General features: G+C 46.4%; 1 long non-coding RNA gene across 1 annotated transcript; it reads left to right on the top strand.

The window, feature by feature from the left end:
- The first annotated feature begins 399 nt into the window (after window positions 1-399).
- On the top strand, window positions 400-6114 carry LOC119960421. Its single transcript, XR_005459410.1, has 3 exons — window positions 400-2680; window positions 3334-3414; window positions 5540-6114. It is a non-coding gene; the product is annotated as an uncharacterized LOC119960421 (long non-coding RNA).
- The last annotated feature ends 7506 nt before the right edge of the window (window positions 6115-13620 follow it).

Here is a 13620-nt window from a genome sequence, read left to right as displayed (position 1 = left end):
CCTGATGTACACCATAAACCTAACTATGAGAACACTACATCATGTGAAAGCCAAGACAGTTGTGTAAAAATCAGGATGACACTCTGCAGATAAACATTGGATCAGCCTATGTCAATGATTCCAGACTGCCTGTGACAATGGAAATCTCTGTATGATGAGATCAAGAGGGCACTTCATCCGACCATCACCAAAGTTCCCTGGCTGAAATTGGAGCTGGTGACGTTCTTACCAACAGATGTAAACAGATATCCCGCTGGGTTGAACCCGACTGTGAGCTGAACTCCTGTGAGACAGACATTTCCCAGTCTCTGTTTGACTCTCCTGCAGCTTCCTGTCATGGTTGAGTTGGACAAGGAACCCTCATCATTTGAGCTGGAAAAGGCCATTGATTGCTGAGCAAGCAGAAAGGTGCCCGGCAAGGATGGAATTCCAGCTGAACTGCTCACACAGAAAGTCCCATTGACTGTCACACCTTCCTGCCCTCCCCTTTTGGGCTGTGAGACTGGTCCATGGAACATGTGTGATGCAATAAAAACAGCAGTGACAGAGGAGACAGCATCAACTACAGGGACATCTCACTCCTTAGAGTCAGGGGAAGACCTTCACTTGGGTGATGTTTAAAAGATTCATCTCCTTAAAGACTGGGTGTATCCAGAAGCACAGTGCGGTTTCTGTGCTGTCAGATCTACAGTGAACATGATCTTCCCCACACACCAGCTACAAGAGAAGTGAACAATTGGGATTTGATCTAAAGTGCCAGTGCTGAGAAAGTGAAATGTTCTAATTACTGAGTGAAAGTAAACCTTTCAGTGTGAATCACAATTTACTGGTACAATTGGAAAAGGCACCAAAATGTTCGATTCCCTGAAGATAAACTCCGGCCTTACATAGAAACATAGGGAATAGAAGCAGGAGGAAGCAATTCGCCCCTACCAGCCTATTCCACCATTCATTATGATCATGGCTGATCATTCAACTCAGTAACCTGTTCCCCGCATTCCCTCCAGTCTTTGATCCCTTTTACCCTGAGAGATGGATCTAACTGCTTGTTGAAACCATACAATGTTTTATCCTCAACTACTTCCTGCAGTAACAAATTCCATTGGCTCACCTCTTTCTGGATGAAGAAATTTCTCCTCATCTCAATTCTAAATGGTCTGCCCCCTATCCTCAGACTATGATGCTGGACTCTTTCCCTCCTCCCCCCCCCTCCACCATCAGGAACATCCTTCCCACATCTACCCTTTCCAGTACTGTTAGAATTTTATAGGCTTCCATGAGATTCCTCTCCTGAGCTCCAGCGACATAATCCTAACTGGCTCAATCTCTCATCATACGTCAGTCCGTCAGCCCAGGAATCAGTCTGGTAAACCTTCACTGCATTCACTCTATAGCAAGAACATCCTTCCTCACTCTGCCAGCAGGGTTGTGGGATTAATTGGATGGATCTTGCAAAGATTCAGTACAGGTATAATGGGCTGAATGACTTTTATTGGTGCAGTTTTATTCTGTAAAACAGTGAATATTCAGAATCATGGATGGAGAAGGAAAGAGAGAAGAACCTGTGACTGTGATTGAATCCAGTCAGAGTCAGCAACCTCGGTGGAGGGATGAGAGAGAGGAAATAGTACAAAAGCTTTTAAAACTCTGCACGGTCACACAGGAGAACTTTGAGAAATGGAGCATAGCAGATTACCAATTCACAATTTATTACATTTTTAGATTAATTTATCTCAAATGGTAACCAAGTTATATTGTATTAACTGTGATGTTGCAATGGTGTGGATATTACCCAGCAACCCCCTTGATGTGAATGTGCTCGATTCACTGCACATGCGCAGAGATCTTTGTGGAGCATACGCAGTGTCACTTTGCTCACTTAGGTCTGAGTGCGGGAGCGGTTGTTTGGGCGGGTGAGTCGGTGGGGCGGAGGGAGGAATGGAGCCGGGAGTGGGAAGGGTGAGGAGGCTTCATAAACGCCCGGTGAAGGCCCACGGCCGGAATAAAACCTTTCAGGTCCCGAGTTTGCAGCTGCGGGGCTTTTATCCGGATCAGGCCCAGTTCCAACGCCGCCATCTTCGTTCAGCGGGGAGCAGAGCGCATGCGCGGCCATCCTGGCCTCTTTGATCAGAGAATCCCTGGAGTGCAGAATGAAGCCATTCGGCCCATCAAGACTGCACCTTCCCTTCGAAAGACCCTTCCTGGGCCCACTCTTCACCCTATCCCCACCTGACCTGTGGAAGAAAACAAGAGCACCAGAGGAAACCCACACAGACACGGGGAGAATGTGCAAACTCCGCACAATCACCCAAGGCCGGAATTGAACCCTGGTCGTGGTGCTGTGAGGCAGCAGTGCAAACCATTCTGCCACCATGCCGGGGTTCCAGTAGCCAGGAGATAAAATGTATGACTCATTGATTGAAAGGTCTGGTTTACAGCCACCCTCTTTCGAGGGGGGAAAGGTGTTGCAGGGCACACCTTAATAATAAGCACATTTTTTATTGTCACAAGTAGGTGTACATTAACACTGCAATGAAGTTACTGTGAAAATCCCTGAGCCGCCTCACTCCGGAAGATTTGAAGACTGCAATTTTTCTCTGATTCCAGTGCTGCTGAATTCTGTCCAGCTGCAGCTCCAACAGCAGTGTTTAAATTTTAACACAGTGAAATAGTTCCAGAGGTGAGTATTATTGAGCATTCATCTGTAATTTAGACTTTTTAGTGTGTTTTGTTATCTGTGCTCTGGTTCCAGGGCTCTGGGGCAGGTTTGCTACCTTCACTGTGGATCTGAATCCATGTTCACCCATTGCTCTGTTTCAGCTCTGCCCTCCCTCATCACCTCTCTGCCATTGTCTGATGTCTTCTGCCTCTAATAGTGGATTTATTTTAACCATGTTTGGTATTTTACTGTTATTTCTTCCAATGTGCCTGAATGAAGATTTAACTGCTGCCCATCCCTTGGCTATGTGCTGCTGATTTACCATCTTTATTTTCCCATGGTCAGGAATTGTTTTTCCAGCATCAGAGATCATTTTCCTTCTGCTCATCAGCTGATATTAACCATCAAATTCTGCTCCATATTTATTTCCTGCAATTGAAGATTTGAGATTACTATCAGACCAGCCATGATCTTACTAAATGGTGGAGCAGACTTGAGGGGCTGAATGGCGACTCCTGCTCCTTGTTCATATGTTTATTTATTCTGTCACCCGGAGATGTTAACTCTGTCTCTCTTGCCACAGTTACTTGCTGATATGATGAGTATTTTCAGTATTTGCTCATTTTATTTCAGATTTTCAGTAACCACAGTATTTTGCTCTTATTCTGTTACAGGCGTTTCTCACGGAACCGAGTCTAGAAGCAGAGATAGACCAATTAAGAACTGATTTGCATTGGGGAGGGTTGGTTGTGGAGGTTAGTCTCTGGCCTCCAATTACAGTCCTTTGTCGCAGAATCATTGAATGATTACAATATAGATGGAGGCCATTCAGCCCGTCATACCCATGCTGCCTCATCCCATTCCCCTGTCCTTCACTTCCTTGCAGCATTTTTTCTTTCCAAGGTCTTGTCCAATTCCCATTGGTTTGTTGTGTCAGTTTGGCTGGAATGGAGATGCAGGAGAAGCTGCTGGGTTTAACCCCGAGGACTTTGTAACCCAGTATTGAGCAATCATTTCAGATGTGAAGTTGTCAAGGGAGGTACGGGGAACGGCACTAAGTCATCCACATTTGGAGAGCCGGTGCAGACACAATGGGCCTTCTGCACCCTAGCAATTCAGTGATTGAGTGATCGAGACTAGTTTGCTCTGAGGTCAGCAGACTTAAGAAACTGTCCCAAAAACACTCTCTCTCTGTGTGGGACGGTGTTGCAGTGGTTAGCACTGCTGTTGCACGGCACTGAGAACCCGGGTTTGATCTCAGCCCCGGCTCCCTGTCCGTGTGGAGATTGCACATTTTCCCCGTGTCTGCATGGGTTTCACGCTCACAACCCAAAGATGCGCAAGATTGGTCATACTAAATTTTCCCTTAATTGGAAAAAAATAATTGGGTACTCTAAATTTAAAAATCAAATGAGCTCATCTGCCTGTTTACCTTTACCAATCTGATTAGCACAACCTGTATGTAGATTAAAATCACATGATTATTGCAGTACTTTTCTCGCAAGCCATTGTTCCTCCCTGTATTCTCCGCCCTACAGTGTGGTTACTGTTCGGGGGGCCTAGAAACGAATCCCACAAGCGACTTCCTACGTTTATCATTTCTTATCAATATCCAACCTGATTGTGCATCTTGATATCCAGAACTAAGGTCAACTCTCTCTATTGTACTAATGACAGCACGGTAGCATTGTGGATAGCACAATCGCTTCACAGCTCCAGGGTCCCTGGTTCGATTCCGGCTTGGGTCACTGTCTGTGCGGAGTCTGCACATCCTCCCCGTGTGTGCGTGGGTTTCCTCCGGGTGCTCCGGTTTCCTCCCACAGTCCAAAGATGTGCAGGTTAGGTGGATTGGCCACGCTAAATTGCCCTTAGTGTTGGGTGGGGTTACTGGGTTATGGGGATAGGGTGGAGGTGTTAACCTTGGGTAGGGTGCTCTTTCCGGGAGTTGGTGCAGACTCGATGGGCCGAATGGCCTCCTTCTGCACTGTAAATTCTATCTATCTAATTAACAGAGGTGTCCCTCCGCATATTCCCAGTTTCCTGTCCTTCTGAAACGTCACGCACCCTTGAATATTCAGGTCGCAGCCTTTGCATCTTGCAGCCGTGTCTCTGTAATGACTATCAGATCACAGTACCTGGAGTACGGTGCACACTTTTAATCTCCTTCACTAAGGAGGGTGATTCTTGCATTGGGAGCAGTTCAGAGAAGGATCACCGGGCTGATTCCTGGGATGAAGGTGCTGTGTTGTGAGGAAAGGTTGGGCCTGGACTCATTGGCGTTTAGAGGTGATCATATTGAAACATATACGATTCTGAGGTAACATGATAGGGGAGATGAAGAGAGGATGTTTCCCCTCATGGGGGATTCAGGAGCGAGTGGGCAGATTGTCAAAATAAAGGGTCCCCATTTCTGATGGAGATGAGGAGCAATGTCTTCCCTCAGAGGGGGGTTAGTCATTGCAATTCTCTTCCCCAGAGAGCAGTGGAGGCTGCATTGTTAAATATATACAAGGCCCAGTTAGGTTTTTGATCAAAAAGGGAGTCGAGGGTTATGGTGACAGGAAGAAAATGAAATTCAGGTCACAATCCGATCAGCCATGATCTTATTAAATAGAAAAGCAGTTTTGATGGGCTGAATGGCCTACTCTTATTTCTGGGGATATAAGCTCTCTTGGTCGAGAACAGGAAACGCTGAGTGTTGATCTGTCAATCAGCGGGAATTAGCACCTTCTGGAGAATAGGGAGTGTGTACCTTAGATACAGCAGAGTGAGAATGGAGGGAGAGAGAGAGATAGAGTGTGTGAGACAGTAACTAGAATTGTCTGTTCTGAATTTTTGAGCTGTACTGACAGTGATGATATTTGTAAACTCCTTTAACAGGATATTCAAAGGGGAGGATTTGCAGCAAGAAATCTCAAACCAAACTTCACATCAAGATCTGACAGAGTCGGCCATTTGACCATCAGTGTGACTGGAAAAGCACCGAGACTCCCGCACCAGGGGGAAACCGTGAGGATTGTGGGAAGGGATTCACTGCCCCATCTGAGCTGGAAACTCATCGACTTACTCACACAAGAGACCGTTCACCTGCTCTCAGTGTGGGAAAGGATTTACTGCTTCATCCAATCTGCTGACACACCAGTGAGGTCACCCGGTTCACCTGCTCCGTGAGGGAACGGGTTTACTACTTCATCCAGTCTACGCAAACACCAGCAAGTTCACACTGGGGAGAGATTTGTCCTTTCATTCATTCTGCTTACACACTGGCAACTTCACACTGAGATGCCATTTATCTGCTCCGTGTGTGGGAAGGGATTCGGAGATTCATCCAAACTGCTCACACATTCACGAATTCACACTGGGGAGAGGCCGTTCACCTGTTCTGATTGTGGGAAGGGATTCGCTCAGTTATGCAGCCTGCTGAGGCACCAGCGAATTCACACTCGAGAGATGCCGTTTATCTGCTGTGTGTGTGGAAAGGGATTTGGAGATTCATCCAACCTGCACACACACTCCCGAGTTCACACTGGGGAGAGGCCATACACCTGTTCTGACTGTGGGAAGGGATTCACTCAGTTGTCCAGCCTGCTGAGACACCAGCGAGTTCATTCTGGGGAGAGACCATTCACCTGCTCCGTGTGTCGGAAGGGATTTGGAGATCCATCCAGCCTGAGCAGACACCAGCGAATTCACACTGGGGAGAAGCCGTTTACTTGCTCAGTTTGTGGAAACAGATTTGTTGATTCAATCCACCTGCAGAGACACCAGCGGGTTCACACTGGGGAGAAGCCGTTCACCTGCTCAGTGTGTGGGAAGGGATTCACTCAGTTAACCAACCTGCAGACACACCAGCGAGTACACACTGGGGAGAGGCCGTTCACCTGCTCTGTGTGTGGGAAGAAATTTGTTAATTCATCCAACTTGTTAACACACCAGCGACTTCACACTGATGAGAAGCCGTTTATCTGCTCCGAGTGTGGGAAAGGATTCAGAAGTACAGCCCACTTGCAGAAACACCAGCGAGTTCACAAGTCATTACAGGGGTTGGATTCTGCTGTTGCTGCTGTTAATCACATCCAGGACTGACCCACGTTCATTCTGACAGTGGATGAAGTGGGAGGGTCGGGGGAGGTTTCTTTCTGTTGCACTGGCCAGTGTCCCAATTTTAATTTCTGTCGGCTGAATCTCTGAGCGAGGGCACATTTCCACTGAAATGATCCACAGAAGCAGATGAAATACATTAATTTTATCCTGGACAGTTCTGATGAATGTAGGAAATTATTATACATATTCAATTTTATATATATTGCAGTAATATTTTTGAAAATGCATATTTACAGTATCACTGTACTCTGCGTCACCCAATATCTATGTCTATGCATTTACATTGTGTATTTATCGTATGTCCTATGTTATTTCACGCATGGAACGATCTGCCTGGATTGTATGCAGAACAATACTTTTCACTGTATCTCTGCACGTGACAATAAATCTAACATACAGGCAGATGGTATGTTTGCAAAAGATGCAATTAAAATGTTGTAAAAATGGGATAATCATTGAATCTAACCATTTAATTGTTTCTCTAAATTGGGCGAATTAAATCTAGTTTATAGAAAGGTTCACCGGGGTTTAAGGTAATTGAGGAATTGTGTTTAGCCTTATTAAAATGGCAATAAGACAGTTAGTGGGGTAGCGAAATGTAACTAATGAGTCAAAGACGGAAACCTGAAAGGTGTCTCACTTTTACTGAAAGCAACTCTACATAGAGGACAGCAAGGATCCCTGTGTTTGCTAACTTTATTTCCAAGTGGCTTTTGACCAGTAATAGCCTTTGATTAATTGGAGAATAAAAGGTCTAAGGTAGTAATTAAGAATAGTTTAACTGTTAATTGCAGCTATTCTCTGTGATGTTAGTTTAGTTGGTATTGTGTTACTAATAAAGTTTGTTTTAATATAAAAGATCGCTGTTAGTCAGTGGAATCACTCCGGGAGTGAAGTATCTTTTCCTCACAGTTTTATAAATTAAAAAACATTGGGGTCTCATCCGGATTCCTAATATAAATTGGGGTCTGAGCCGGTATCAGTAACACAGTAAATAAATGATGCAACGGGTGAACTGAGAGGAGGATACAGAGATGCTTCAGCAGGATTTGGACAGGCTGAGTGAGTGGGTATATACATGGTAGGTGCAGTATAGTGTGGATAAATGTGAGGTTTCAGCTTTGGTAGCAAAAACAGGAAAGCAAATTATTGGTTGAATGGGTGTAAATTGGGAGAGGTGGATACTCAGCGAGACTTTGGTGTCCTCATGTATCAAACGCTGAAAGTAAGTGCTCAGGTACAGCAGGCAGTAAAGAAGGCAAATGGTATGTTGGCCTTCATAGCGAGAGGATTTGAGGATAGGAATGTTTTACTGTGATTGTACAGGGCATTGGTTCGGCAAAACCTGATGTATTGCGTGCAGATTTGGTGTCCTTATCTGAGGAAGGAGGTTCTTCCTATGGAGGGAGTGCAGCAAAGGTTTACCAGGCTGATTCCTGGGATCGTGGGACTGTCATATGAGGAGAGACTAAGTATGGTTAGGATAATATTAATTGGAGTTTAGAAGAGTGAGAGGGGATCTCATAGAATCGTATTCCAACAGGATTAGACAGGGTAGATTCAGAAAGAATGTTCCCGGTGGTGGGGGAGTCCAGAACTAGGGGTTACAGTTTGGGGATAAGGGGTAAACCTTTTAGAACCGAGGTGAGGGGAAATTTCTTCACCAGAGAGTAGTGAATATGTGGAATTCACTCCCACGAAAAGTAGTTGAGGCCAAAACGCTGTTTAATTTCACGAAGGAATTAGATTTAGTTCTAAAGGGATCCGGGGGTAGTGGAGGCAGGATCAGGGTATTGAATTTGATGATTAACCATGATCAGAATGAATGGTGGAGCAGGCTCGAAGGGCCGATTGGCCTCCTCCTGCTTCTATTTTCTATGTATATTTGAAGTAAATAGTCTTTTTCTTACCACTACAGGTGTCTTGTCTTTCATTTGTCCTCATTCCAGAGGTTGGCCGCGCTCTGAACAATCTTTCTCCACTGACATTTAATTAGTTAATTTAATTAATATCTATTTGAATTTGGTGGACTTTTCATTGTTAGATTGATGCCCTTAAGGGAAAGTGAGTGAGAGGGGTTGACAGGCTCTTTAACAGAAAGCCAGTCCCTCTAAGGCCATTGGCAAAGGAGCCAGAGAGGGAGAAGAGATTTCATTTTTCACAGTGAGTTGTTCTGATCTGCCTGAAAGCAGATTCAATAGTATCTTTCCAAAGCGTAAGTATTTGAAAGGGAAGAATTTACAGGGCTGTGGGGGAAGAGCTGAGCAGTTGGATGAATCAGAGTCCTTTCAAAGAGATAACAGGGGAATGATGGACCAAACGGATTCCTCCTGCAGCCTGTGAATTTGAGCCTCTTTTTGTGTAGGTTAAAAGGGACACATTTCATTTCAGCCCCTTCCCTGTTTATGTATTTAAAGAGAAGATATAACAATGTTTTCCTCTGTGTATTTTAAACATTGAAGCCTTGCACGACCGAATATAGTCAACAGCCTTCCTGTAGCCCTCTCTGGACACAGCAAGAAAGCGTTTGACTGCTTAACAATAGCAGGTTCCACTGAATATGATCTAACCACAACAACAAAACTTTGCATTCGTATAGCACCTTTAAACTTCCCCGAGAGCTTCACAAATGTGAATACCAAAGAGAATTTGACACTGAACCACATAGAGATATTAGTTCAGATGACCAGTCACTTGGTCAGAGGTAGGTTTTAAGAAATGTCCTAAAGAAGCAAAAGAGATCGAGGGGCAGAGGTTTAAAACAGTCGTTAATTTAATGGCAGTCAATGTAGATCAAGGAGTGCAGGGGGTGATCGGTGAATGGGACTCAGTGTGAGCTGGGGCAGGGACAGCAGAGTTTCTCTATTAAAGAAAACTGGGACAGTTTTGAAAACTGGGTCTGTCCTTTTCCCATCACACTGCTTAGGTCTAAAGTCCAGCTGACATCACGGAGTTCCATTGGGATTGTGGAATCCACTGATGTCATAAAATGACATCAGCCTCTTTGTGATTCCATAATCAGCTGACACCAGACTGGGAGTGTGGGATTAGCTGATGGCAGCACATTCCTTCGTCATTGCACAGTGAGCAGAAATGATTCATTTTTAAAATTAATACATAGAATTTGTACTACATGTATACAAGGGGAGTTTAGTAAGTCTGAGTCTGAGTGGGAGATGGAGCGGAAGGAAGTCTGAGCAGCTGGGAAAAGAACAAAAAAAAGGCTGATTGGATCTCCAGAGGCGGGAATCCAGCAGTGAGAGATCCAGAGGTGGGGAATCCAGAGGTGGGAATCCAGCAGTGAGAGATCCAGAGGCGGGAATCCAGCAGTGAGAGATCCAGAGGCGGGAATCCAGCAGTGAGAGATCCAGAGGTGGAGAATCCAGCAGTGAGAGATCCAGAGGTGGAAAATCCAGAGGCGGGGGAAACCAGCAGCGAGAGATCCAGAGGCGGGAATCCAGCAGTGAGAGATCCAGAGGTGGAGAATCCAGCAGTGAGATCCAGAGGTGGGGAATCCAGCATAGAAAGATCCAGAGATGGGGAATCTAGCCATGAGAGATCCAGAGGTAAGGAATCCAGCAGTGAGAGATCCAGAGGTGGGGAATCCAGAGGCGGGGGAAACCAGGAGTGAGAGATCCAGAGGCGGGAATCCAGCAGTGAGAGATCCAGAAGCGGGAATCCAGCAGTGAGAGATCCAGAGGTGAGGAATCCAGCAGAGAGGTCCAGAGGTGGGGAATCCAGCAGAGAGATCCAGAGGCGGGGTATCCAGCAGTGAGAGATCCAGAGGCAGGGTATCCAGCAGTGAGAGATCCAGAGGCGGGGTATCCAGCAGTGAGAGATCCAGAGGCAGGGTATCCAGCAGTGAGAGATCCAGAGGTAGGGTATCCAGCAGTGAGAGATCCAGAGGTAGGGTATCCAGCAGTGAGAGATCCAGAGGCGGGGTATCCAGCAGTGAGAGATCCAGAGGCAGGGTATCCAGCAGTGGGAGATCCAGAGGTAGGGTATCCAGAAGTGAGAGATCCAGAGGCAGGGAATCCAGCAGTGGGAGATCCAGAGGTGGGGAATCCAGCATCGAGAGATCCAGAGGCTGTGACTCTTTTTTTAAATGATGTGGAGATGCCGACGTTGGACTGGGGTGAGCACAGTAAGAAGTCTGACACCAGGTTTAAGTTCAACAGGTTTGTTTCAAACACGAGCTTTCAGAGCACTGCTCCTTCCTCAGGTGAATTAAGAGGTTTGTTCCAGAAACATATATAGAGACAAATTCAGAGATGCCAGACAATGCTTGGAACGCGAGCATTAGCGGGTAATCAAATTATTACAGATCCAGAGATAGGGGTAACCCCAGGTTAAAGAGGTGTGAATTGTCTCAAGGCAGGACAGTTGGTAGGATTTTGCAAGTCCAGGCCAGATGGTGGCGGGGTGAATGTAATGCGACATGAATCCAAGATCCCAGTCGAGGCTGCACTCGTGGATGTGGAACTTAGCTGTAAGTTTTTGCTCGGCAATTCTGCATTGTCGCATGTCCTTAAGAACACCTTGGAGAACGCTTACCCGGAGATCAGAGGCTGAATGCCCTTGACTGTTGAAGTGTTCCCCGACTGGAAGGGAACATTCCTGCCTGGTGATTGTCGCACGATGCCAATTTATTCCTTGTCGCAGTGTCTGCATGGTCTCGCCAATGTACCACGCTTCGGGACATCCTTTCCTGCAGCGTAAGAGGTAGACTACATTGGTCGAGTCGCAGGAGTATGTGCCGCGTACCTGGTGCATGGTGTTTCCACCTGATGGATGGTGGTGTCCATGCCGATGATCTGGCATGTCTAGCAGAGATTACCCTGGCAGGGCAAACCATTGTTTGTAGCAAATTACCCAGCCTTCAGAACAACGACCACGACACCACAAAACCCTGCCATGGCAATCTCGGCAAGACATGCCAGATCATCGACATGGGTACCACCATTACACGTGGTAACACCACCCACCAGGTACGCGGCATTGTCATGGCGTCAACGGCATGACATCAAGGCCGCGCGCCGAGAAGAACGGAGCTCCGCTCCTAGCCCCCTGGGTGGGGGTGAATTAGGTGCGGGGAGCGGGCTCCTAGGCCGTCGTGAAAGTCGGCCGATTTCACGACGGCCTTCGCTCTCTAACTGTGCTGAACCAACATTTTATTCAGTTCCATCATAACCTCCCTGCTCTGAAATTCTATGCCTCGCCTAATAAAGGCAAGTTTACTTTACCATCGAACTGAAAACGCCCAGACTTCATGTCGAGATTGTGAAGGCAGCCAATTCTCAAATTCAGCCAGGAACACATTCCCCACTCCCCTCAAGGGATGTGGTGTGCCGGCATACTCTGTCCAGCCCCAACTCTGAGTCAGTCAGAATAATCAACACACCGTGCAACAGGATTTCCTATTGAGATGAGCCCTCACTGGGTAGTTTGCTCCTTCGAGCAAACGGATTCTCATCTCCGATTCCACTGTTCTCGCAAGGATGTTTCGCAGTTCATCAAAGTGAGCACCAACAAGCTGCACCACGGAGCAGAGACTATCGGCCACAACATCCTTCCTAATGGCAGCCACCATCACAATGTCAACATCACAGCCGAGTTGTAGGCCTGCTCACCAGCAAAACCACCACTGCAGGCTGGGCCCACCCCCACCACTGAGTCCTCAACTCAGATTCTCATCGCTAAAGTCTAGCCAGGATCTTCCAGGGACATAGTGCAAGACACGTGCTTCAAAAGGAAGTAATTATGTAATGTCCATCCAGATTAAAAACAAGGATTAAAAGATGAGAAGCGCCAGAGCTTGAGAAAATGCAGCCGCTTCCTGTGCTCACATGTCCACCCCCTTCCTTGTTTTGCAGTTCGATGAGGGTCAGAGTTCTAACTGCCCCCACCGGGGGTTGAAGGTAAGATGGTGGACAGTGCAGGCTGCGTGCCTGGAGCTGTTCCCCGGTGATCCCGGAGAGACGGCCCGCGTTCAATTCCACAGGACAATATTACACGTGCTACCAGCTTGGGAAAGCCTTCCACCATTCCTCCGCAATGTTGAATAAGGGATCATTTTCCCAGGGCTGGAAGCTCGAGGCATTCAGTTGTAATCAGGGTTCCTTTTATTCTTCGAGACACTGGTTTCATGTTCAAACCTTTGCTTCAGAACAGTTAATGTGAGGCCATTGGCACCATTATTGAGGGTAGCCATGATGTTTGAAACAAACCTGTTGGATTGTAACCTGGTGTTGTAAGACTTCTTACCATTATTGAAGATTAGGATTTGCAACCAGATGGCTTTGTTGGTAACTGGTTGGGGCAGACAGACCCACCGTCTGCTGGGCCACTGTGTGGCTTAGCTGGAATGTTCATGTGATACAAGATGTGTTACATTCCAGGATATCTGGGGTGTTAGCCTTTGTTCACTTTGAAACTCCTCAGAAACTTCCAGAACCCAGCATGTGACCTGCTGGAACCAACCTGTCAGCTCAGCAATTGCACCTTCCGAAAATCATTAATAAAAATACTTTATATAGTAGCCCAGCTGACATATGTTTCATCTTCCGTCTTGATGGTGACGTACTTTTCATTGAAAGTTTAAGAAAATCTTTTTAACTTGTTACTTTCCTACCTCTGAACAGCTAATGAATCCTATGAATTGACCGTTTGAAGTGTCCATTCTGGCTGGATGGTTAAGGCTTGTGAAACTTGATTCATTTTGCAATGGTAATTTCTTGTACCCCATAAATCAACCTGTCATTTGTGAATTTGCTGGTGTTTCTTGAGTGTGGATGACTGAGTGAATCCCTTCCCACAGTCAGAGCAGATGAATGGTCTCTCTCCGGTGTGAAGTCGCT

Source organism: Scyliorhinus canicula, unplaced genomic scaffold, assembly GCF_902713615.1.
Source record: "Scyliorhinus canicula unplaced genomic scaffold, sScyCan1.1, whole genome shotgun sequence".
In the NCBI taxonomy this organism is placed as follows: Eukaryota; Metazoa; Chordata; class Chondrichthyes; order Carcharhiniformes; family Scyliorhinidae; genus Scyliorhinus; species Scyliorhinus canicula.
Note: the sequence above shows the minus strand (reverse complement) of the source record. Positions and strands in the feature narration are given on the sequence as shown.